Genomic DNA, 25480 nt, shown 5'->3' on the forward strand with positions numbered 1-25480 from the left:
CAGTGTATCTACGTCAATATAGTAACAGTGCTTAAGTATAGTCTCCCCCTCCCATTATGTTGTATACAGCAGCAGCTCAGTGCTTAGTGTAACCCCTTTCTTACTGGGCTGTTTCTTTCACTTCTAATCACATATCACCTTGTAAACCCAGTACATAGGTAACCCTTTCTCTTTCCTTCTATAGTACTGTTTTGTGTCAATCATCTCCCACTATAGGGTCAGCCTGGTCAGTGTATAGCAAAGAGGAGTAGGTGCTGTGATTGTCCAGAGAAGTAAGAGAAAGGAAGTTTAGTGTGAGTACTGCTGGCAAATCGAATGATAAATAGCTGGACACTATGTTGGGCGCTCCCAGGGTCTTCATAATAGCGATAGGAGCACTAACATTACCTGTCCCTACTCCGACTGTATGTCATGCAGGAAGTGTTGTTTTATTTTCAGTCTTACACAGTGCTCTCTGCTGACATCTCTGGCGGAGACAGGAACTTTGTCTCGGTTTTATCCCCATAGAAAACCTCTCCTGCTCTGGACAGTTCCTGTCTCGGCCAGAGATGTCAGCAGAGAGCGCTGTGTCTGACTGAAAAGAAAACATTTCCTGCAGGACATACAGCAGCTAATAAGTATGGGAAGACTTGAGATTTTTTAATAGAAGTAAATGACAAATATATATAACTTTCTTAGATCAGATGATTTGAAAGAGAAAGATTTTTGCTGGACAACCCTTTTAAAAAGATGAATAATGAGGGTTGGGGCCCTTTAATTGCTGCAGATTATTCTGCGCTTCCATGAACACAATCTTTACCGTATTGATTGTTTTTGTGTAATTTCCCGATCGCTGGCGCCGCGCGTCCTCTATGAAGCGTATTGTTACATGGTTGTAAATATTGACATTATTTGAACATGCGGTGCATTATGAAAGGTAAGCATAATATTACCGCCCATGTTTCACCGCGTCAGCAGGAAGATCTCACCCCTGCCGCCCTCCGCTTAGTTTCCCCTGGGTTTTATGTGCCTTGTTTTCCTTCTGGATGATTTATTGACATATACATATGTAGCAGAGCTGAGTTCGTCATCCTATCGTTATAACACTATAAAAGAGATACGATGGTGCCATAAAATGCACAAACGTACGTAGATAGTATATAACAATCATTTTAAAGGGATACTCTGGAAAACATCTTTTTCTTTTTTTTCTTTCAAATCAACTGGTTTCAGAAAGTTATATATATTTGTAATTTACTTTTATTTAAAAATCTCCAGTCTTCCAGTACTTATCAGCTGCTGTATTTGCTGCAGGAAGTGGTGTAATCTTTCCAGTCTGACACAGCGCTCTCTGCTGCCACCTCTGGCCATGTCAGGAACTGTCCAACAGCAAATCCCCATAGAAAACCTCTCCTGCTCTGGACAGTTCCTGACATGGACAGAGGTGGCAGCAGAGAGCACTGTGTCAGACTGGAAAGATTACACCACTTCCTGTAGGACATACAGCAGCTGATAAGTACTGGAAGACTGGAGATTCCATATAGCTTTCTAAAACCAGTTGATTTGAAGAAAATAATTTTTGTCGGAGTATCCCTTTAAGGAACATTTTAGGCCAAATATTGATTAACTTTTATCACTTTTGTTCAAGAACATTTTTTTTACCTTTCCTTTTTCATCTTTTGTTCAGCTGGTCATATTTTATGCTGCATTTGACCATAGTTCTGACTCTTAGAGATGAATACCCATAAGCACTTCTCACATTGCGGGGGGGGGGGGGGGCACTTCTTCTATACCCTTAGGTGACCCAATGGCTGTTAAACATGGCTGCTAATGGCTTGAGGTTTGATGCTTGTTGGGCCAATAGCTCTGCCTCCTAATCCTTCCGTACCCATTTTCACTCAGTTCAGCTGAGCGTCTGTGTCTTTTCAGTTGTCAAAATCTGAGAACACCCCTGAAACACCCTGGAATGTCACCAATAGTCCCATAATATACACTTTTAAGATGTAATTGATAATAGCCACTTATATGACTAGGCCCGGCCCGAAGCCCTGGAGGGTCCTAGACTTGTAGTGGAGAACTTGAACAACTTCTCCGCAATAACTTCAAGAATTCTCCTTTTCTCTCTTCCTCCTCTTTAATATTTTTATTGGTACCAGACAAGGCAGGTGATAACCCAAGTAACTCCCGGAGAGGATCTCAGCTCCAAGCCTACCCAGGCTAAGAAAGGTCATAGTAAAACCGCCCCACACCCTTCCTGACACTACTGTAGACTAGATTGACCCGATCAAACTGGATTTCCTCCCTCAGGGCTGAGGGAGGATGGGCTTAAAGGAGAAGTCAGGTGAACATTTTTATTAAAGTATTGTATTGCCCCCCAAAAGTTTTACAAATCACCAATATATACTTATTACAGGAAATACACATAAAGTCCTTTTTTCCCTGCACTTACTACTGCATCAAGGCTTCATTTCCTGGATAACATGGTGATGTCACTTCCTGGATAACAAGGTGATGTCACTTCCTGGATAACATGGTGATGTCACTTCCTGGATAACATAGTGATGTCACTTCCTGGATAACATGGTGATGTCACTTCCTGGATAACATGGCTATGTCACTTCCTGGATAACATGGTGATGTCACTTCCTGGATAACATGGAGATGTCACAAGCCGACTCCCAGAGCTGTGAGGGCTGTGGCTGCTGGAGAGGATGATGGCAGAGGGACACTGAGGGACACAGAGCACTGGAGGAACACTGAGCATCCCTCTGCCATCATCCTCTCCAGCAGCCACAGCCCGCACAGCTCTGGGAGTCGGGAAGTGACATCACCATGTTATCTAGGAAGTGACATCACCATTTTATCCAGGAAGTGACATCACCATGTTATCCAGGAAGTGACATCACCATCTTATCCAGGAAGTGAACCCTTGATGCAGTAGTAAGTGCAGAGAAAAAAAAAAACACTTTGAGGGACATTAATTACTTGGGGGACTTTGGGGGACTTATAAATGTCCCCGCATCTCTGGCGCTACGGAGATTTATGTAGAGGCGGACTAACTGTACATAAATCCCGTGCGCGTCGGTGCGCACAGCCGAAAACCTACGCCACCTGAAACGTGGAGTAGGTTTTTGGCGTATATTTTGGTGTAAAAAATGATAAATCCTGCGGACTCTGAGTCCGCGCCCCCAGTTCCGCCCCCGCCACACACCCTCCCCGCGCCCCCAGCGTACCCGGTGGAAAGGGGCGATTTGCGAATATTTAATTCACAAATGGCCGTTTTGTGAATAAAATATTCGCAAATCGCCCATTTCCGCCGAAAAATACGCATTTTGGTGATGATACATGTCGCCCTTTATGTACATTTCCCGTAATAAGTGTATATTGGTGATTTGTATAACTTTTTTTTTTTTGGGGGGGGGGGCTTCAAGGGCATTCCCAATGTATCCCTAAGAGATGTATGGAGTGTATAGGGGGCTCATCTGCTACATAGAATACTGAGAAATTAACAGTGCAGACACCAAGTATATTGTGTACATATGCATCACTTCTGTAAACCAACCACCAGCAATACAAAAACACGCAGTGGGACACTGCACATGTACAGTATAGTACGGAAAGGGGCAAAACTAATACAGAGCATAGAACGTCATACACAGTGTCATACTCCACCTCCTCAGACCTTGCACTAAGCCTAACACAGTGCATTAGGTGTTCCTGGACTGTTCCTTTAAATACCATTATCTATCTTGGACTTACTGACGCATGACCATAGATCTAAGGGATCCCATTAACACTGTTGTCTTCATCAGCATCTGTAATAATCACCAGTAATTATTTATATCCGTGTCTAAAAGGCTTTGCTTTCCTCTTGGCGTCACGTAGTCAGCATCCTCTTCATCTACAGGACCGTCTTCTGTTCTATCACCTAGAATATTTTTATTTAATATTTTTATTATTATTATTTTTTTTCTTTGCAAAAACCCAGAATATGTCACTTCCAGTGATGAAAGCCTAATGTCACCGGCTGCCGGGGCTGAGATCCCATATGCGGTGAGTGCGTGGCGTGGTCAGCGGCAGATTGACGGGTGTTATTTAGATGTAGATGTAGATGAGGATACTTCTCCGAAACGTGAACTGTCATGTAGAATATTCCCTGACATCCAGTGTTACACAGAGTGAATATTACTGGAGGGTTACAAAGCAAGTTCTATGAATAAAAGACACAGGCTTACTCGTGCAAGCAAAATAAATCATTGCTGACAGACGCACTTTAAGGTAACTGAGCCGTACAAGGGAAATGGGCGGCGGAACCCGTAATGTTGGATGTTTTTTGTATGAGCTGAAACGGCAAGTGGTCTATGGGTAATTCATTGTAATTCAAATGATGGTACTTTAAAGAACATTCCCGGGCAGAAGGTAGTTTTATATGGAAGGAGATGTCATCTACATGGAAAACAGGGACTTTAAAGATGTTTTGGGATAATTGGGGACTGGGATACAGCTTAGCATTATGTCGAATAGATGGGGAAGTAAGGGGTGGACTGATGAAGGACGATAACATGGAGATGTTGAGTTATCTTGAGGAGTGTTGAGCGGACTTGCCGAGCTGTTCAGGTTCGTCAACGTTCTCCGAACCCAAATGCTCAGCATTTGACTGGAGAAGTTGGATGTTACCCTAGGGAGTCTTGGAAAACATGAATACGGTCATAAGCCATAGGCTATATCCATGTTTTCTTGGAAACCCTTGGGCAGCATTCATCTTCTTAAGCTGCCGCGACTGAGTCAAATGCTGAGCGTTTGGGTTCAGAGAACGTTGACGAACCCAAATAGTGATTGACCTTGTGATCAGTGATCTTGAATTAAGGGGGTTGGGGAGTCGTAATTCTACTCCTTCTCCATAAAAATTACTTAGTAGTAGAGAATAGGGATGGTCCGAACCCGCCAAGGTTTGGGTTCGGCTGAACCTGAACACTCGGCATCGGATTCCTGCTGCCTGCCTGCTCCGTGCAGCGGGCGGATCCAGTGGGAGGAACGCCTGGAAAACTGGGATACAGCCTATGGCTATGGCTGTATCCCAGGATTCCCGTCTGGAAAACAGGGATACAGCCTAGGTAATAGACTGTATCCCTGTTTTCCAGATGGTACTCAGGCTGTCTCCACCTTTCTTAAGGAATGGAAAGGCAGCGGGAGTCAAATACCGATGGTTCGGGTTCATCCAAACCTGAACCTCGGCCCTGTTCGATCATTTCTAGTTAGTAGTGTCTCAAATCATCAGAATTAAGGATAGTAATGACCATAAGCGCTACCTGAAAGATAGATATTTGGTTTCAATGGATATACGGTTGGGATATCTTTTGTTGAGCAGAGTTGCCGAACTTGTTATGTTCTTGGAACGTTTGACATTTCACACTCTAGACACGTTGGATCCATCCAACATCACCAGATGCCGGGAGTCAAATGTCGAACATTTGGGTTTGGAGAACTTTGCCAAACACAACCAGTTTGCCAACTCTGCTCAACACTATCTTATGTGTATGGTTGGGGGGCCATTTGGCTCATACACTTGCCGGGCAGGGCACAGAGTTCCCTATCCAGTGAAGACAATAAGTAGGACATGCAGTGCATCGTCTGGGCCAGTATACAGGAGCAGGGACATCTTTCTCTGATAGGACTCCCTGCTCCTGTATGTACAGAGCAGCAAGGCATAGAATGTATACCTGGCCATTAAGCCAGGTGGGTCAGAGCTGCAACCTGAATCAGCAGGCCCACGAGCGGAGCTGAAACAGATAGAGAAGACATGTCCCTTTCTATAGGTTAGTGGGAAGATTTTCAGCAGTTTGCTCCACAGCAGCTCTTCTGTGGTATTAGACCAGATGGTTAGACTTCAATCCCACAAACATAACTAAGCCCATGTCTCCAGTCACTTCCTTGGACACTTTTGGTCAGTACTAACCAGTATATCCCGGGAACATCTCACAAGACCGACCTCCTTGGAGATGATCCGGAGTCACCATTCGGCCCTGGTGAGATCCTTGCATTTGCCCGTTTTCCTGCTTCCACAATCATCTTCCAGAACTGACCGGGTCACCATATCCCACCTCAACATCCGCCATTGTGAACCGGTGGAACATTGTCAGGCCTGGTTCATGTTGCGGATTTCCTTCAGTATTCTTGCAGAATGAGTTGTATCCAGAATATTAGATGCTGGCAGCGCTATGTACAGGCTGACAACGCGGCTCTTCTCTGCCAAGTCTGGAGCTTCAGCCATAATGAAAAGTGACAGTATTGCTGCTATTTAGGGAAGCATTAGATAAATGTCTACTCTTAAGGATTGTCATCGCTTTTAGCTGACATCTTAGAAAGTCTTAATACAGTACAGGACGCAGAATACACATCCCACCGCAGATTTATGACCTCGGCTTCTTAGATGGGATTTAAAAAACGTCCAAGTTCTGATGATATAGATAAAATGGCGGCTATTATTGACTGGAAGATTTGGGGGTTCTGTGCTTGGGAGAAGGGGGGGGGCTCTGCTGAATTTGCAGACAGTATCAGAAGCCTGTAGACATACATCTCTTAGCATCCTCTATGGTCGTCTTCATGTCCCTCCTCTCATTTTGATCTTCCCGACACTAAAAGGATAAAACGCAACAGGCCGATCATTATCCAACTCAAAATTTGCCATTGGGGAGGAGTCTGGAGGCCCCATACATGTTAGATGGTCAGCTGTTCCTGTCGAAATTGTCTGGTGTATGACCAGTTTAAAGGGTTACTTGTCTTCCAGTACTTATCACCTGTTGTAGTGGTGTATTCTTTCCAGTCCAGTCTGACACAGTGCTCTCTGCTGCCACCTCTGTCCATGTCAGGAACTGTCCAGAGGAGCAGCAAATCCCCATAGAAAACCTCTCCTGCTCTGGACAGTTCCTGACATGGACAGAGGTGATTGGAGTCTTCTGTTCTATCTCTATGTAATGACTGGACCCAGAGGAAGAGTGTAAGCCAGTGGGATGAGCTGGGGTGCTTATGCCTATGACAGGTTCTGGACTTCTCTAACCAACATGACCCCACTAGATGCTACAAAGTATATCTAAGGGTAGCTTCACACGTTCCATATCTGCAGCAGATCCGCAGAAGATCCACCGCAGATTTGATCTAAATAAGCTGATCGGTCCATCAGAGTAAGAGCACATCTGGTTAAAGGGGTTATCCGGAGAGCAGAAAAGGTCCTATAAGTTCTGCTTCTCGGAACTCTACTTTTTTTTCTCTGGTGTCTACTTCTCAAGATGAGAGGGGGGGCAGGTGCATGCTGCAGGGATTGCATGTGGCAGAAACCACGCTCGCTCAACATCACGTGCTACGTTTTCTTTCAGAGCCACCGCTGGACAAATGAAGCATGACATTGTAGAGTTCACATTGTAACCAATGGGTTGTGTGTTATATAGAGACCTGCTGGGTCCTCCAGATGTTTTTTCTAATATATAAGGGTCCTAAATGCTCCCAACCCAAGCCCCCCACCTTCCTTAATAGGGTTTTGAACTGGATTTCCTACACCAGACCACCCCTCTCTGGCAGTCCTGATGGAGGTCTCTGGTGGTCCTGATGGAGGTCTCTGGCAGTCCTGATGGAGGTCTCTGGCAGTCCTGATGGAGGTCTCTGGCGGTCCTGATGAAGGTCTCTGGCAGTCCTGATGGGGGGCTCTGGCAGTCCTGATGGAGGTCTCTGGCAGTCCTGATGGAGGTCTCTGGCAGTCCTGATGGGGGTGTCTGGCGGTCCTGATGGAGGTCTCTGGCAGTCCTGATGGGGGTCTCTGGCAGTCCTGATGGAGGTCTCTGGCGGTCCTGATGGAGGTCTCTGGCAGTCCTGATGGAGGTCTCTGGCAGTCCTGATGGGGGTCTCTGGCAGTCCTGATGGAGGTCTCTGGCAGTCCTGATGGAGCTCTCTGGCGGTTCTGATGGAGGTCTCTGGCGGTCCTGATGGAGGTCTCTGGCAGTTCTGATTGGGGTCTCTGGCAGTCCTGATGGGGGTCTATAGCGGTCCTGATGGGGGTCTCTGGCAGTCCTGATGGAGGTTCTCTGGCAGTCCTGATGGGGATCTCTGGCGGTCCTGATGGGGGTCTCTGGCAGTCCTGATGGAGGTCTCTGGCAGTCCTGATGGGCGTGGTGGTGTAGTAGTGGTGTTAATAGAAATAGTAGTATTAGTACACTAGGGAGAGACTCTTGGGAAAAAATAGTTTACAGGTAACCAGTACAGTGAATGGTGCAGATTAGCTACTGGACAGAAAGCTGAGTCTGACTGCTGCATTTACACCGGTTTAGTAGAGCGGTGTTATAGCGGCATGACTATCATTTTGCAACACTGACTGATCTCCAAGCCCATAATCTCACAGAGGGAAGCACATGGTAATCTTTCAGAGGGGGCAATGGGGAGCAGTCTATGGGAAGGGGGCATGGAGAGGAGTCTATGGAAAGGGGGCATGGAGAGGAGTCTATGGGAGGGGGCATGGAGAGGAGTCTATGGGAAGGGGGCATGGAGAGGAGTCTATGGGAGGGGGCATGGATAGGAGTCTATGGGAAGGGGGTATGGGGAGCAGTCTGTGGGATGGGGCATGAGGAGCAGTCTATGGGAAGTGGCATGAGGAGCAGTCTATGAGAGGGGCATGGAGAGGAGTCTATAGGAGGTGGCATGGGGAGCAGTCTATGGGAGGGGTATGGGGAGCAGCCTATGGGATGAAGCATGGGAAGCAGTCTATGGGATGGGGCATTAGGCGCAGTCTGAGACAGAAAGTATCAGAACAATCTAAATGAGGGGGAGCCCATGTAAGTAGTCTGTGAGTGAGGGGAATCCATGGAAGCAGTCTGTGAGTGAGGGGAATCCATGGAAGCAGTCTGTGAGTGAGGGGAATCCATGTAAGCAGTCTGTGAGTGAGGGGAATCCATGTATGCAGTCTGTGAGTGTGGGACACATGAGGAGCATTCTGCGTAGCAGGGGGCACAGTGACCAGTCTGTATCTGTCTTACATGGGTTCCCTTTCCTTTATGCACACAGAATATCATCTCTCTGGATCATACGAGACATTTGTTATTATTCTCCATCGTTTCCTTTGTAGGTTTATAGTCGGTGAAGCTTTCTGAAATACCAAGAGGTCGCTGGCGTCTCTAAACCCTCATTTACAGCCGCGGTTATTAATAGTCTGTGCGTTGCGCTCGGGGTCTCCAGTGTGAGTGCAGCGTTACCATAACTCACTTAATGCTCCTTCTTCATTGTTTTAAGAGGTTCCCCTAAATAGATCCCAAATGGCTGAAGGGATATTAGAAAATGTCAGCCCTTCATGCTTTCTTCCTTCCTGAACAAATTAAACATCCTTAAGGAGCTTGGTTTATTTAAATTGTTCTTCACTGCTGTGGAAAGGCGCACTGCTCCGATGTAGCAGAGTCAAACTTGTTATTTCATACAATTGGGAAATACAGTAATGTTATCTATGGTTTTACATGGGACTGCAAAAAAATTGTAATTTACTTCTATGTAAAAATCTCCAATCTTCCAGTAATTATCAGCTGCTGTATGTCCTGCAGGAAGTGGTGTATTCTTTCCAGTCTGACACAGTGCTCTCTGCTGCCACCTCTGTCTATGTCAGGAACTGTCCAGAGCAGGAGAGGTTTTCTATGGACATTTGCTGCTGCTCTGGACAGTTCCTGACATGGACAGAGGTGGCAGCAGAGAGAACTGTGTCAGACTGAAAAGAATACACCACTTCCTGTAGGACATATAGCAGCTCATAAGTACTGGAAGACTGGAGTTTTTTTTATAGAAGTAAATTAAAATTCCATATAACACCAGTTAATTTGAAAGAAAAAACATTTAGCCGGTTTTCTCCTTTAAGCAGTGTGTGATTGATGGAGGTCTCTAGAGGGCTTTGACTCCTAAACTAATACAGACCCAAGACCAGACCCCAGACCGTTAAACTAATATAGACCCCAAAGCCCCTAAACTAATATAGACCCCAGACCAGACCTCTAAACTAATACAGACCCCAGACCAAACCCCTGAACTAATACAGACCCCAGACCAGACCCCTAAACTAATAAAGACCCCAGAGCAGACCCCTAAACTAATACAGACCCCAGACCAGCCCTCTAAACTAATACAAACCCCAGACCCCTAAACTAATACAGACCCCAGACCAGATCACTAAACTAATACAGACCCCAGACTAGACTCCTAAACTAATACAGACACCAGACCCGACCCCTAAACTAATACAGACCCCAGACCAGACCCCTAAACTAATACAGACACCTAAACTAATACCGACCCCAGACCCCTAAACTAATACAGACCCCAGACCAGACCCCTAAACGAATACAGACCCCAGACCAGACCCCTAAACTAATACAGACCCCAGACCAGACCCCTAAACGAATACAGACCCCAGACCAGACCTCTAAACTAATACAGACACCAGACCCCTAATCTAATATAGACCCCAGAGCAGACCCCTAAACCAATACAGAACCCAGACCAGACCCCCAAACTAATACAGACCCCAGACCAGATCACTAAACTAATACAGACCCCAGATCAGACAGCTAAACTAATACAGACCCCAGACCAGACCCCTAAACTTATACAGACCCCAGACCAGATCACTAAACTAATACAGACCCCAGACCAGACCCCTAAACTAATACAGACACCTAAACTGATACCGACCCCAGACCCCTAAACTAATACAGACCCCAGACCAGACCCCTAAACTAATACAGACCCCAGACCAGACCCCTAAACTAATACAGACACCTAAACTGATACCGACCCCAGACCCCTAAACTAATACAGACCCCAGACCAGACCCCTAAACTAATACAGACCCCAGACCAAACCCCTAAACTAATACAGACCCAAGACCCCTAAACTAATACAGACCCCAGAGCAGACCTCTAAACTAATACAGACTCCAGACCAGACCCCTAAACTAATACAGACCCCACACCAAACCCCTAAACTAATCCAGACCCCAGACCAGACCCCTAAACTAATCCAGACCCCAGACCAGACCCCTAAACTAATACAGACCCCAGAGCAGACCCCTAAACTAATACAGACCCCAGACCAGACCCCTAAACGAATACAGACCCCAGACCAGATCCCTAAACTAATACAGACACCAGACCACTAATCTAACACAGACCCCCGACCAGACCCCTAATCTAATATAGACCCCAGAGCAGACCCCTAAACCAATACAGACACCAGACCCCCAAACTAATACAGACCCCAGACCAGACCCCTAAACTAATACAGACACCTAAACTGATACCGACCCCAGACCAGACCCCTAAACTAATACAGACCCCACACCAAACTCCTAAACTAATACAGACCCCAGACCAGACCCCTAAACTAATACAGACCCCAGACCAGACCTCTAAACTAATACAGACCCCAGACCAGACCCCTAAACTAATATAGACCCCAGACCAGACCCCTAAACTAATAAAGACCCTTAAACTAAAACAGACCCCAGACCCCTAAACTAATACCCTAAATTCTTGGGGAAAGTTTACAAAGAGCATTCCTTACCCTGGATGACCTGTACTGTCCTACATTACACAGACAACCCATTGATTTGAATGGTCACAATCTAATGCGTTACTGAGACCATCACTAAAGAGGAACTCTGCATATCTATGGCCTGCAGCCTCTGCTTCTCTATTAGAGAGCGGCCCTCCTTTACATACATTATCCCTCCGGCTCCTTTAAATCAATTCAAATCTTAATAATGAAATTTATATGAAACTAGAAGTTGTAATGAGTCCAGCTCGGCGGTGACGGAGCACTAACAAGGCTTTTAATCCCATGATTGATTCCATTAGCGCTCGGACGTGACGGCTCGGGCCGCTGGCGTCTTGGTGACTTGACATTTTTGGGACTTTTTTTGTAAGGTTGCAGTAAATGGGCTCCTCTGTGTGCCAGAGCAGAGGGTTATGCCATGTCCTCATCCATCAGCAGGACGGTGGATGATAGACACATCACAGAGTCCCAGGTTTTATAGGGGGTGAGGTGGCACTGAGCCATCGAGATATGGACACCATCCTTGTGTCCATAGTGGGGCACCCCATCTATAAAATATACTTGCCAGCTTTTCCGTATAAGCTGATGGGGTCTCTCTTTCTGGAGGACCCAACACATGAATAGCCTATTACTTTTAATTGGCTGATGTAATACCTTACTTCACCTGTGGAGGTGCTGCAGGGAAACTGAGCATGTGCTGTCAGGTTCTTCTGAAGGTTACAGCAACGAGATGTCCTGTGAACACTTTAATTCTGGGAGATAGTTGTAAAAAAAAGATTGTTTAAAGTAGATGAAACATTTAAAGAGGTACTCCGGCCAAAAACAAATAATTTTCAAATCAACTATTTATTAGATTTTGAGTTTAGATTTCTTCTATTCTAGTCCAGTTCTTTTTTAGGAAAAAGAAAAAAAAATCTCCAGTCTTTCAGTACTTATCAGCTGCTGTATGTCCTGAAAGACGTGACGTATTCTTTCCAGTCTGACACAGTGCTCACTGTTGCTTCCTCTGTCCATGTCAGGAACTGTCCAGAGCAGGAGAGCTTTTCTATGGAGATTTGCTACTGCTCTGGACAGTTCCTGACATGGACAGAGGTGGCAGCAGAGAGGGTGGTGATGCCCTGCTGGGAGGCACGACCGGTCACTTGCCAGATGGTGAAGTGTGACTCCACTGCAGTAGTGGTTGGTCGGGTAATAGCTCATCCAGGTGTTATGCTGTCATTGGGCACACAGGTATGATGGCACACCTGCTTCGAGTTTAATGAGGATGGCTCAACCCTTTCCCTGTGGTCGGTGACCTGCCGGGATGTGAGGGGGTCCCTTGGGCTTTATCACGGTGGTCTGGAGTGGAGTCGTGACCCACCCAGATTATTGGCACTGCCACCCACAGAGAGGGGAGATGACCCAAGGAAAATGCAATGGCTGTGTAGGTGCTTGGACAAAATTAACAGAGTCCTGTTACAATAAATAAACTCTTCTTTACTTCAGGAAAACTTGATACAGTGATACACAATAGACTTTTGGCTTGATAAGTAACTTTGGACCTTAGTGACCGGATCTGTGCTGAGAGCTGAGAAAGAGTACAGCCGTGCTGACTGAGCTGCGTGCTCAGAGGTAGAAAAAGCTCATAGAAGTAGAGTGGAGGATGTCGAGACACTCCTAACCCAAAGTAGTACTGTGCTCTGCCGGAACTTGAGAAGTAGAATAAAGAGAGATACTTGAGAGTAGAGAGAATACTTGGGCCCGTGTTTTGACTCTTTTGGTCTTTGTAGGTCGAGTGACCCGTCCTAGTGGGTGACACAAGCCCCATTCCTTGTTACCTGGGATGAGCAGAGTGGCCAAGGTTTCCTGTTGACACCCGCGCTGCGAGATAGAGTACGTAAGCTTCTGGCAACTTTGCTCTGTTCGGATTAGTTCCTATTTTGTCAAGATACTGTCCTGCACTTTTAGACTTGTTCATGGCGTGGGCTGGGATGATCCCTGACTTTTCCTCTCTAAGTGTGTGTTCAGCACTGCACAGTGTGTAGAAGTGCTGCTTTCAAGAAAGAAGGGCTCTCGTGTCCCATGTGTGTGTGTCCACTACCACACCTCAGACTAGACTACACCAGACTTTTTGTGTCCTCCAACAGGGGACCTGGCATAAGCCAGGGCCCAGCTTGACCACTGTAGGCTTGCGTCCTTCCTCTACAGAATCCAGAGTAAGACTCCCAAAGGTTTGGCTACACTTCCTCTAACTTCCTACAGCATCTGTGACATGCGCTGTGAGTGGGTGAGAAGAGAGCGCGAGAAGGATAGAAGGATAGAGATAGGTAGAAAAGAGCAAGAGCTCTGATTGGTGCACAGATCACAGAACCAATAACCTTTTAAACACTACAGCTGTGCAACACTTAGGAATACAGTACATATACTAGCGACATCTAGTGGTAAAACTTAAGTAATACTTCACCACCATTAACACTAACAGGCTTTTGCGAGAGGTGTCAGAACAAGCAACACTTGTGGTGGGACACCCCAAGGGCACTGTGTCAGACTAGAAAGAATAGACCACTTCCTTCAGGACATACAGCAGCTGATAAGTACTGTAAGGCTGAAGATTTTTTAAATAGAAATAATTTATAAATCTATATATAACTTTCTGACACCAGTTGAGTTCTCCTTTTATAAGGCTGAAGCTGCATATTCCAGCAGCGCAGAGTATTTTAGGAGAGGATTATGCAGGTTTTGTTGGGGGGTTACAGACTGACAGCACAGTACACAGTCCGGCAGAACATGCATCTTATCAGGTATTATAGCGTACATGTATATCCCATACGGATATAGAGAGTCGCCCTTGTATTTGTCCGGATCTCCGGAATAATAAGGTTCCTTCACTCCTTATCTTACTTAAAGGTCACTGAATGGAATGAATCACTCAGCTATAAATAGGAGAAGCGGCGAGGGATTTACCGCCATCAATCATCTCATGGAAATCTCTCCACATGAGAAGCCTCCACGTCCACCGGCCGTCCCTCGACCCATCCCACAAGGCTTAGGGTTCTGCTGTAAAGTAGACAGGAAGACTTCACGCACGTCGCGTATTTATTGCCTCATTACGGTTTATTTACTAGACAGTTCTCTGCAATCTATTGGGTGTTAAAGGGTCACTTAGGGTCCTATCACATGGGCCGACTACGGCCCGATTATTTTAGTAAACGAGCGACGATCTGCTAGATTAGCCCTCGTTCACTGGACCTTTAAGGGCTGGATGGACAGGCCAAACACCTGACAATTTACCTCTCCCCGGTCTTCTCTCCTGTGCTCTGCAGCGTCCGATCCCTCTGTGGCCTGTGATTGGCTGACAGGCCACTCAGACGCTGCAGCCGCCGGGACCGGGAAGCACAGGAGAGAAGACCGGGGAGAGGTCAGGTGTCAGGTGTTTGGGGAATCGTCAGCCGCGCATCACTATTACATACCTTCCAACATTCATGGCAATGTACCACGCCTCATAATCATGGCCACATATCCACATCACCTATTACCATTATATAAGGAACAAATATCTTCACCACATAGTGACATAGCGCCATTTGTAGTAAGCCCTCTCCCCCCCCATGTAGCCATAGCCCCCTGTTAGGAGGCCCCCCATATAGCCATAGCCCCCTGTTAGGAGGCCCCCCATGTAGCCATAGCCCCCTGTTAGGAGGCCCCCCTTGTAGCCATAGCCCCCTGTTAGGAGGCCCCCCATGTAGCCATAGCCCCCTGTTAGGAGGCCCCCCTTGTAGCCATAGCCCCCTGTTAGGAGGCCCCCCATGTAGCCATAGCCCCCTGTTAGGATGCTCCCCCATACAGCCATAGCCCCCTGTTAGGATGCTCCCCCATGTAGTCATAGCCCCCTGTTAGGAAGCCCCCCCTTGTAGCCATAGCCCCCTGTTAGGAGGCCCCCCATGTAGCCATAGCCCCCTGTTAGGATGCTCCCCCATGTAGCCATAGCCCCCTGTTAGGAAGCCCCCTGCTCCCCACCCCCATATAGCCATTGCCCCCTGGTACTCAGCTCCCTCCTCTTGTAGCTAATGTCCCATATGTAATTAAAAAAATCCATATACTCACTTGCTTACAGTAGAGCTGTCCTCCGTTGTCCCCTCTCTCTGCTCTGGCCGGAGGCAGAATGACGCCTTCAGCCACAACTGTATTAACGGAGCAGGAAGTCAATATCTCCTGTTCTGTCAGTGTCACTGTGAGTGCTCTGTGGCAGCTACAAGTGCGGGGGACAGGGAAAACTGTGGGCAGGCTGGGGTCGCAACGGGACACGTGGGGGCTGGGACGGCGGGACATCACCCCAAAATCGAGACTGTCCCGCCGGATCCGGGACGGTTGGGAGGTATGCTATTACACGTAGGGATGCGCGGTTGGCGCCCATCGATTTGCAGTCCAAACCTAAACCAATGATCAGCTGATCGTTGTCTTTATTAATCGGAGCCATAATCGGGCAAATCGGCACGATTAGGCTGATTATTGCTCTGTGTTATAGGGGCCATAACCTGGATTACCATCTCCACTTTATAATCAGCACTCTTATGTGGTTAGATAGGGAGGCGTGGCTTAAATAGTCCTGCAGGATCCAAGTCACACCTCCTTAATTAAGCCACACCCCTCCTGTCACACTTCCTCTGCTTGGGTGTCTCCAGCCCCATACCAAAAAGTCCTGAATGGGCCAGAAAGCAGGAGGACCACATGGACTCTTGGATTATTCTTTTCCTATTTATTACCACTAATTGAGGAGGTGTGGGATAGTTCAGTTGGACTCTCAGACCACACCTCTTTGACTAAATCACACCTCCTGTGATCTCTTTTCCGCTACCATCTCTTACCTCATCTTTATTACCGCCATCTCAATGGGGACCAAACAAGACGGTGGGGTTTGGTTAATCCAGACACAGCTTCGGCTAAGCCACACCCCTCCAGTCTTCTGACCCATCCAACCAAGCCCTGAATGATCTAGAAAGCAGGAAGATCATCTGAACTCAGGGCTGCGGTTGTCTCTATTAAGGAAAGGATTGGTTGTCACCAGAGTTATAACGTGAGCTTCAAAGAGTAATCTGTGACATTGTCCCTCATCTACACCTACAATTTGTTTTTCTTATAAATCATCTGGCATCAAAAGTTATACAGACTTGTAATTTACTTTTATATAAAAATCTCCAATCTTCCAGTACTTATCAGCTGCTGTATGCTCTGCATGAAGTGGTGTACTTTCTCCAGTCTGACACAGTGCTCTCTGCTTCCACCTCTGTCCATGTCAGGAACTGTCCAGAGCCGAAAAGGTTTTCTATGGGGATTTGCTGCTGCTCTGGACAGTTCCTGACATGGACAGAGGTGGCAGCAGAGAGCACTGTGTCAGACTGGAAAGAATACACCACTTCCTGCAGGACAAACAGAAGCTGATAAGTACTGGAAGACTGGAAATTTTTATATACAAGTAATTTACTAAATTGTATAACTTTCTGACACCAGTTTATTTGAATTTTTTTTTAAATCCCTTTAAGGGCACCAGAGAACCTTGCGGCTGTCGATTTCCTTCCTCTGCAGTATCATTTGTCAATCAACTAAGATGAGCTTGCTGCAGTCAATCAAATTACAGTTGTCGTATATCTGGCAAGTGACCTGGTGGTTATTACGGGCAAGCTCTCCTATATTACTTCTCATAGGTGGATGACATTGAATAGCGGCTGATCCCTCTGCTGCCCCCTGCAGGCTGTCACCCTATATACCAGCCTCTTAATCACGGATGATCGATACATCCCTCAACGTCACTTTACCACCGCTGTATTTCTGACCACAAACATATCCCCCCATGTATTATTAAAGGATTAATGGAGGCAATGCGCTTTATATGTCATCCGAAATCCGATGCCTGCCGATGATATTTCATTAGCTTATTGATCAGTTATCAGGCAGAGACGTGTCTGAGGAGGAAGTGGGCGACTTAGAGGCCGTGGCCAATCCAAACCATGGTTTCCTTCTCTGGGTTGTAATGTAATAATCCACTCTGCCAGAAAATCAGATCAAATTTCAGCAGGTTCAATGCTCGGCCAACACTATCACAAATCTGTTATTCAGGCGGAACGAGTCGCTAAAAGCAAAATACTGATTTAAAGGGGAACTCTAGCAAAAAAATAATAATTCAAATCACCTGGTGTCTGAAAGCTATACAGATTTTTAATTTGATCTTTAAATATCTCTAGCCTTCCAGTACTTATCAGCTGCTGTATATCCCCCAGTCTGACACAGTGCTCTCTGCTGCCACCTCTGTCCATGTCAGGAACTGTCCAGAGCTGCAGCAAATCCCCATAGAAAACCTCTCCTGCTCTGGACAGTTCCTGATATGGACAGAGAGCACTGTGTCAGACTGGAATGAATACACAGAGCATGCAGCAGCTGATGAGTACTAGAAGAGTGGAGATTTTTATATAGAAGTAAATTACAAATCTGTATAACTTTTTGATGCCAGGTGATTTATAAAAAATAAAAAAAAAATAGCAGAGTTCTCCTTTAAAGTCATCTTAAAGGGGAATACCGCCTCAAATAATCTATTTACACACCCCAGTGGCGCTTTCCTTTGTAAGAAAGGAAGTCCATGCTCATTGAATCTAACCAATGTCGGTGTCTGATTTATCTACAGAACATCAGAAGATGATTGAATGAGAGGAGATAATTCTTAAAGGGGTCATCTTTATAAGACGGACGATCATCTGATTGATTAGCGCCCTCATCTGGCCATGTAGGAGTATTACATCGTGGCTGAGCCGAGTATTAGCTGTCCTGATTGAAGCTTCCGCCAGCAGCATCTCACTTATCTATAACTACTCTATATGTGAATACTGCCTTTAATCTATACGGGAATCGGTTGCCTGTAATGTTCTTCACTAGGATGGAAAATACCTCCTCACCTTCATCATCACTACTTCATGTCCCGTATTTCCATTGTCGAGAGTCTCCGGAGACATTTACCTCCATAGATGTGACTGATAGCCGCTCTGCTGCATTTCTTCAAGGCTCTTGAATTTAGATGCGCTGGCCCTTTAAACCGTCTAGCACTTTCATCTCTCCTCTTCTTACTCTTCTATATTCCGCTACAAACACAATAGTTTTCATACATTTACAAGGTTTTTTATGGACTCGCCAAGAATCCAGAATATTCGTGACCTTTTCTAAAAAAAATATCATCAGATTCTCATGATTCAGAAAATACTTTTTTTGTTTTCTGGCAGTCGGGGTTTAACCCTTGATCTCCTCGACTGTGTTAGACAAGATGCCAGAGCAAGATCTCTATGCCTTTAGAGTAGTCATCTATCAGCATATCCAGCCTATGACTGTATCCATGTTTTCCATGACTCTCTAGGGCTGCATCCAACTTCTTCAGGCAGCGGTCATCAAATACCGCACGACTGCACTCAAGTTGTGACTTTTCACATTACCATGAACAGCCTGCAATACTAGACACAGCCTATAGATAAAAGTGGCGCTATTTCTGGAAAGAATCTGATACTTTCTTTCTCATCTCAACCTTACAGGGAATCGTCCAAAGACAATGCTATCCAATCTATCACCATCATGTTATAGAGCAGGAAGAGCTGAGTGGATTGATATATATCTTTGTGGGAAAAGATTCAGTACAACTTGTAATTTATTGATAAAAATCTCTGCTTATTCTGTGATAAGGAGTCCAGTGGGCGGGGTCAATCAATGGACTGGACTCCTTAGCCTGGAAACCTGGAAACTGGAAACTCCCTATTCGGCTGATTATGGCTCTGAGTAATAAACACTACGATCAGCCGATGACAACGATCAACGACAACGTTGATATAAGTTTGGACCTATAGTTGTTGGGCGCTACGTGTAATAGCGGTGTGCGGCCGGTGGCTGACGATTTCCATACTCTATACATTACCTATCCAGGCTGCAGGGCTCCTCCTGCGCTCTGCTTCTCCCCAGGTCCTGCGCGCCCCAGCTTCAGAGCAGCCTGTGTAAGCTGCCAGGACCACCGCGGCCAGTGATTGGCTGAGCGGCCTGTCAGCTGACAGGCCATTCTGGGGCTGCAGCGAACTGGACCCGGTGAGAAGCAGAGCGCAAGAGGAGCCCTGCAGCCTGGACAGGTAATGTATAGAGTTTAAGCAAGGGCTGCAAGGACATCGGTAACGATGTCCATGCAGCCCTTGTTAAACGATTATCAGGCCGTGTAATAGGCCCAGTAAACGAGCGCCAATCTAGCAGATCTGCGCTCGTTTACAGTTATTATTGGGCCCCCATCGGCCTGTGTAATAGGACCCTAAGTGTAGACAGGTGTGTAGGTGCAAGAAAAATTTGACCAATGACTTAACCAGGATAAGAGTGCCTTTACACAGAGAGATTTATCTGACAGATTTTTGAAGCCAAAGCCAGGAACAGACTATAAACAGGGTACAGGTCGTAACGGAAAGGCTGAGAGGCTGAGATTTCTCCTCCTTTCAAACCCATTCCTGGCTTTGGCTTCAAAAATCTGTCAGATAATCTCTTATGGTAAGTGCAGGTGCAGGTAGGAGGTAGTAATAGGAGGAGTTGTAACAACAAGGTAGAGGAGAGGATCGTCTTGAGGGCCCTGTTCAATGTAGCTCTGTACTCTGAGAACAGAAGTAGAAGAAGATACTCGTACTCACGCATATAGATACTGTGGATCTGAATGCCTTTTGCCCTATAGCGTCAGGGTACCCGTCCTGCTGGGGTGGTACGAGGTCCCAGCACTGGGTTAAGCAGACTTTGCAAGACTTCCCAGAACAGCCGTACAGTAGGATACATTGGCATACACACTCTCTGTCCTACTCTTTGGCTGAGCGGCCTGTTAGCTGAGACAGGCTGCTCTGGAGCTGCAGTGCGCGGGACCCGGCTAGTGATCTCCACAAGAGATGTGCTGGAAGTAGCCATTAGAAGAGTTGTCTATGACTATAAAAAGGTGCACAATGACCAGGTGTGGACAGTTTATAAACCTCTTGTCTCCTGGGCGTTTTGGCTATTTTGGTTGGATGTTTACCAGTTGTCTCAGGAGACATCATTATGAATTCAGTCAATTTGTCACACCGGTTATGGCGCCATTTTGGAAAGTCTTGGAGTTCTTGTGAGGGTGTCTGTGCAAAGTTCTTAAAACCCTGGCTTCCCATCTTGTTGACTTGGTGGCCACTGGGGTGGCAAGGAGCAAGTTGGGCTCTTCTTCAGCTTGCGAGAAGGGTGCCCATCATTGAAGATTGTTGGCAGAAGAAGAAGACCACTTGGTCCATCTAGTCTGCCCTTTAAGTATCCCCATCCCCATGTCTTCTAGATGAGAACATTGATGGGCCCATCTCCTTGGAGAGGACCTGTAATAGACTTCACCCTGGTTCCCTCTTTTTCACGTATTTCAGTCTCATGTTTGAAGGATGATCAGCTGATCTGGAGAAGAACGTCAAGTGCCAATAAAACATCCCCCATAATACTGACGCATCAGCCTGAAAACAATGTCAGAAGCTCCGATGGATCCAGGTCTGGGTGGTTGACACCACAGCCAGGATATGGATTTTATAGGATGTGGAGGCGGATTTGACCCCGGTGCTTCATGCTTCAATGGGAACGGGACGTCAACTCTGCTCTCATCTCACCCCACAAGAAGTCAGTTCACATCACGTCTGGTGCCTGGGAATATCCCTGCATTAAGCAGAATTCATTGTCATGTTCAGAGAACCATGTATGAACGAGCTCCTAGCATCCCGCCATGTAGCAAGGTCCTGATGAACACATTCCTGTATGCAGGGATTGGCCGTCATTGGTCACGTCCACATAGTTATAGTCCAGGTTCTGTATGTAATCATCATCATAATCCTTTATTCTTCAAAACCTCCTGGAATCGCCACCAAGGGAACTTATAAATCCATCCATGGAGGGCAGATTTACTAATGTGTCTATCTGTATACCTGGTAGTAAGAGAACCCTGATCTTCTGACGTATTCTCCACATTACGTCTTCTTTAAGTGGTAGGTCACAAAAAAAATTCTTTGAAATCAACTGGTGCTAGAAAGTGCCAGAGATTTGTAATTTACTTCTATAAAAAAAAAAAAAAATCTCAAGTCTTACAGTACTTATCAGCTGCTGTATGTCCTGCAGGAAGTGGTGTATTCTCTCCAGTCTGACACAGTGCTCTCTGCTGCCACCTCTGTCCATGTCAGGAACTGTCCAGAGCAGCAGCAAATCCCCATAGAAAATCTCTCCTGCTCTGGACAGTTCCTGACATGGACAGCGGTGGCAGCAGAGAGCACTGTGTCAGACTGGAGAGAATATACCACTTCCTGCAGGACATACAGCAGCTGATAAGTACTGGAAGACTGGAGATTTTTTTATAGAAGTAATTTACAAATCTCCAGGTTGGTGTTCTGGCCCCATGGCCACCACCTTAGTGAATGGGTTGGTCTTGGCACCATCAGACTTCCCCTGGGCTCCAGCTACTATTGATCCCACATCGGCCGATGGGTGAGGGTTTAGGGTGAGGTTTAGGGTGAGGTTTCTGTTACCCCCTCCGCTTATCACAGAGGCTCTCGGTGTAATTAGATCAGGGCCGTGATGCTCAATCCGACTCCATGTTTCACTTGTACCAATTATGATGACGCATTCGGAGAAGATAGAAGCAAATCTACAATTAGTGTTCCCCAAACCATCTGCACTCAATTAGATCAGGTAATTGCCGAGCGAATGGAATAGTCTTGTCTTCTGTTTTTGTTTAATGAGGCTGAAATTCGGCGGCTGATTAGGTTAACAAATGGCGATGGCTGGAGAATACCTAATGTGATGGAGCTGGAGCCCGGCGCCCTAACCCAATCACATGGAGACCGGATGGAGGGGACAGCCATGGGCACAGAGATCGCTTCACCTGGGGCTATGGAAGTTGTTTATTCTTTGTAGAGGAACAGATCCAAGAGCGATGAAGGAGCCCAACATACTGTATGATGGCCGAAGGCCAGCAACGGCCGCCCATGCCAAGCCCTGGCACTGCTACTGACTGTGAATAACATGGGACTTGAGTTCCATCGTTCAGCATTTCATTATTGGTGACTGAAGAAGTTGGATGCAGCGCTAAGGTGTCCTGGAAAACATGGATACAGCCTATGAATATAATGGAAAAGATGGATACAGCCTATGGATATAATGGAAAACATGGATACAGCCTATGGATATAATGGAAAACATGGATACAGCCTATGGATATTATGGAAAACATGGATACAGCTCATGGATATTATGGAAAACATGGATACAGCCTATGGATATTATGGAAAACATGGATACAGCTCATGGATATCATGGAAAACATGGATATAGCCTATGGATATTATGGAAAATATGGATACAGCCTATGGATATTATGGAAAACAGCTATGTGTAACAGCTACGTGTAAAAGCGAAGCACGTCCAATGGCTGATGACTGTAGTATAAATTAATAAAGTATTTACTTACCTTACCAGGCTCCCCGGTGTCCTCGGGCCTTCCCCTCTCTCTGGACCCACAGGCCGCTCAGCCAGTTACTGGCCAATACAAGACCACGGCCAGTGATTGGCTGAGCAGCCTATCAGTGCAGAGACTGGAACAGAAGGCAAAGCTGCAGGTGCAGAGGCCGGGGAAGGCCCAAAGATAGCAGGGAACGTGAGTAAATACTTTATTATTTTACACTAAAGGCAAGGACTGCACAGACATTGCTAATGATGTATGTGCAGTCCTTGCTGCATGAAAGTCAGCACGTGTAATTTCTCAGTAAAGGAAGGCCAATCTAGCAGATCGGTGCTCGTTTACACTTTATAATCAGGCCATGTGATAGGACCCTTAAAGTTTTACAGTCTGTAATCCTGTCTCCTACCACGTCTTTTCACTGCATGTTGGTTGAGAAGATGCACAGTGCTACAATTCCCAGAATGCATTAATTTCCCACAGCACAGCTCTCACAGCGTTTCCCACACAAAAGCTTCTGCAGAATATTTCAGTATTTCAGAAGTTGCTGTGAGTAAATCTGAAGCTTCTGCTGTATTGATTCCCTGTCTGCTCCTCTGCCTGTGGCATTATTCAGCACATGGCAGCATGCTGTAATGCCACCTTGTTCTTTTCTAAGTGTCCCAGTAGATAGATAGATAGATAGATACGTTTGTGTATATACTGTATATGACAGGGGGATGGTCATGTAGGCTATAGGGGCTGGTCAGAGGTAGTGACATCACTCAGAGGGCGGGGCTTGAGGTCAGAGACATGATGCAGCCAAGCCTCCTGAGACAGTAGAAGATGATGCGTTGTCTCAGTTAAGAGGGAGGAGCCAGGGAGCTGTTGAGACAACACCACACTGACAATGAAAGAACTACGCAACTTCCTGTCAGGGGGATTCCATCCCGAAGCCAGTACTATTAGTGATAACACTATATTAGTAAGTTATATGTCTTGGGGTGATAGTTTTATTTAAAAGATACCAGAATACCCCTTTTTTCCAGCAGGAAACCATCGCCCTTTGCTCCTCCCATGGATTGTGGTGAATACATTGTACCAGCATAAAGTTTCTCGGTGGTAGAGGCTCCATATTACTCCGGCAGCCGGTTAGTATTCTGATTATGCGTCTAATGACAGGAGCGATGGGCTATGGGTGATTAATAGTATAATATATATGCAAATAATTCCTCCCTCCAAGGTGATATTTTATCAGAAGAACACATTTATCGCTCGGGTTTGACCTCCTTGTGGATGAGACTTAGGGACCAGTGTGTAAAGCTTAGTGCAGGGATACAAGTCGTCTACCGCTGGGTAGAGATCACTATGAATATGTCACATCATAGGAAGTCATTCATGGAGGTCCAGTACATTGCAGCCACAGATCCGTCAGTGCTATTTCATACAGTTGTCCCATCTTCCATTCAGTTTGGGGTCTTACTCCCTGGTTGAGCAGTTGCTCAACACTCCAATTCACGGAATGCATTGTTTTCCCTAAACTCTGCATTACAGTTCTCCCACCACTCCCACACCATTCCACCCAGAGACTGTGAAGAATATTTAATTTTACAGCATAATATCATACAATCAGATACAATCAGTGAAGTTGCTGCATTTAATCCCTGTCTTCCTCTCTGCCTGTGGCATTATTCAGCATGCTGTATACACACACCCCATCCACCCTGGCCAATTCTCTCCTGATCACTCACCTCTGGGGTTCCTAGAAATCAGCCGCAATCTATGGGGCTACTCAGAAACAAGGCTTCAATTCCCCTGCAGAGCCACCACTGGGGTGGACTGGCTGTGTAATGTATGGATATGAGTCCTCCAAAGTGAGGAGCTCTTTGAAGATTTTGTTATTTCCACCTGAAAATACCCCTTGCAATCATGTGGATTTTGTGCAGGTCATCCCCAGTTTGTTTACCCGGCCTGTTCCCTAATAGCTGCTGATAACTGATTGTAGATAGTACCAGAACCCGCATCATGACCAGTATCCTGTTATCCTGAATAGTGTTGAGCAAACTTGCCAAACTGTTCGGGTTTGGCAAAGTCCTTAGAACCCGAACGTTAGACATTCCAGACAGTCCTGTCGGCTGGAAAGTTGGATGCTGCCCTAGGGCTGCCAGGAAAAAATAGATACAAAACTTATCAGGAGATAGAAAGGTGGCACTCAATAAGATAGCAAAAATATAGCCCTTTATTCCACCACCAAAACAGGTTACATGAAGCAGATAAAATGAATAGGTGACAGCTGTTTCGCACTTCACGTGCTTCCTCTAAGCCAGGGGTGGGGAACCTTTTCCATGTCGAGGGCCGGTCAGGCATTATTAAAATAATTCGAGGGCCGCATACCGTGCGCGGCAGTTAGTAGCGGGGGTTTGAAGCACCCAGGGCAAGGCAAGGTATTGTTCGCCTAGTGCCCCTGCTATT

This window comes from Dendropsophus ebraccatus, chromosome 2, assembly GCF_027789765.1.
Source record: "Dendropsophus ebraccatus isolate aDenEbr1 chromosome 2, aDenEbr1.pat, whole genome shotgun sequence".
Lineage (NCBI taxonomy): Eukaryota > Metazoa > Chordata > Amphibia > Anura > Hylidae > Dendropsophus > Dendropsophus ebraccatus.